Genomic DNA, 2127 nt, shown 5'->3' on the forward strand with positions numbered 1-2127 from the left:
TGCGTAAAGTCTGACGTCACACATATTTGAACTCTTTCATTAGAACGGAAAATAAAAATTGAATTTTCGACCTTTTACAGTTATTTTTTCGGAGTTTTGACGTCAGATTTGGATTTTTCCCAACTTTTAACATAGGAATCGGCCATTTATTTATAATTTTTACCCATATGCAACCGCTCCATTAAATGGGGAAAAAAAAACATGGTTAAACTGTCTCTTCCTGCTTCGTTTTACTAGTTTTATATGCGAAAAATACACTGTTTAACTCTTCCTTAGTTGACTTGCAGGCAAGTTTGGCACTAGTTTAGGGGGCACGGTTGGTCCAGTGGTAGCGCGCTTGCTTGCCATGCAGAAGGTCCCGGGTTCGAATCCCACCATCGACAAAAATTTGTATTCGTTTTTCGATTGCAAATATTTCAACGGGTTACTTTCTGGTGTTCTCGTGTTGAGCCAGCACCTAAATGGGAAGTATTGTGTCTCTTCTCGCCCATCTGATGAGAGGCATACTACGGGATGGGCATGCTACGACACAGACCACAAGCGTCCAATGTAGCAGTTGTTTCATCGCTACGAAATAAAAACGGCGGTGAAACACTCATCTTTTAAAACCAAACCAAAAAATTACTTGGACACAGCAATGTATGCTATCAATGCTATAGACTTTTATACATAAAGCAGTTGAGCTGAAATTTGCTAGAGGCACACTGTAAACAGTCTAAACTCAGGCAATCAGGTCGCCATGGAGTATAATTGCTGACAGTCATTTAATATGGTCAAGTGGGAAGTACCTTAAGTCCAGGAGGCCAAACCCCAATGTAGGGCACCTGGCATAAATAGCGCGGGTGTGTGCAGGAGGAAAATGGAAGTAAAATAATAGGTATGTACCTATTTATTTATTTATTTAGAATACCTAGATAATTTTTTTTTCAAAAACTTTTTTTCGTGTTAGAACCAAAAGCCTTTTCAAATCTTTGAATGCTTCGGGACCAGTTTTGGGGGTTTTGTGTGTTTGTTTGTTTCTTCTCTCCTTTAGCTTGTTTACGATGTCGGCTGGGATTGAACTCGCGCTCTCCTCTTTACCAAGCCAGCACTATCTACGCCAGTTATATCCATAGTTATCAACGTAACAGATGCAGCAAACATTTTCTACAAAAAATCCAACAAGCACACCTACGGTTGTACAGTTCCCTAACCCTCGTCACAAAATGCAATGAAAGCCTTGTGTGCCTGTTATGGACTTGTATGTCAACCTAGTATATTATGGACTTGTATGTTAAGCCTTGTATTTTGTAGACTTGTATGTCTGGCCTAGTAAGTCGAGTTGTATGTTGGGAGGTATTTCAAATTAATTTTAACGAGTAATTATGTCAAGCCTAGTATATTATGGACTTGTAAGTCAAGCCTTGTATTTTGTAGACTTGTATGTCTGGCCTAGTAAGTCGAGTTGTATGTTGGGAGGTATTTCAAATTAATTTTAACGAGTAATAGTCAAGCCTTGTATTTTGTAGACTTGTACATATGTCTGGCCTAGTAAGTCGAGTTGTATGTTGGGAGGTATTTCAAATTAATTTTAACGAGTAATCGTCACGCAACTGCCTTGTTAAATATGAAACACTGGTCGAGCCAGTGTAACTACTCAGGAAAGTATTAAATATCATAGTAGAACTTGGAAAAAAAAATGGCAGTTTAGGTAGGTAGGTAGGTACTGTAGGTAGTAGTGGAAAAAGGATATGGCTGTTTTTACAGGGTTGACACATGGAAAAAGTCTTTTTGGATTGAAAAGCAAAAGACACATTAAAAACATTTTTTTAAGAGGTTTGACAGAGGGAACTGCAACTGCTATGGTCTTATCGTCCCGAAATCGAAGAGAGAAGGAAGACAGGATAGGAGAAAGCCAGCCGTTCCGAGAACGAACATTATCCCATCAGGATAAAATCCGCCCCGGGCGGGAATCGAACCCGCGGCCTAGCGCTTACAAGGCAGACGCACTACCAACTAAGCTAACTAGGCTGACTGGGGGACCTTAAACAGCCTGAAATTTCCCTTGCTACAGAAATGGTTTCAGGCCCCCTTGATGAACCTAGGCCTGATGACCCCCTCCCCTCTGGAAGCCCCTGGATAGGTGCA

At 40.6% G+C, this 2127-nt stretch overlaps 1 protein-coding gene across 1 annotated transcript in view; it reads right to left on the minus strand.

Moving 5' to 3' along the window:
• Positions 1-2127, minus strand: part of LOC103510614 (T-cell leukemia homeobox protein 1-like) — a 20972-nt gene that overhangs the window by 17983 nt on the left and 862 nt on the right. The gene's annotated exons all lie outside the window — the stretch shown is intronic.

This window comes from Diaphorina citri, unplaced genomic scaffold (assembly GCF_000475195.1).
Source record: "Diaphorina citri unplaced genomic scaffold, Diaci psyllid genome assembly version 1.1 scaffold623, whole genome shotgun sequence".
In the NCBI taxonomy this organism is placed as follows: Eukaryota; Metazoa; Arthropoda; class Insecta; order Hemiptera; family Psyllidae; genus Diaphorina; species Diaphorina citri.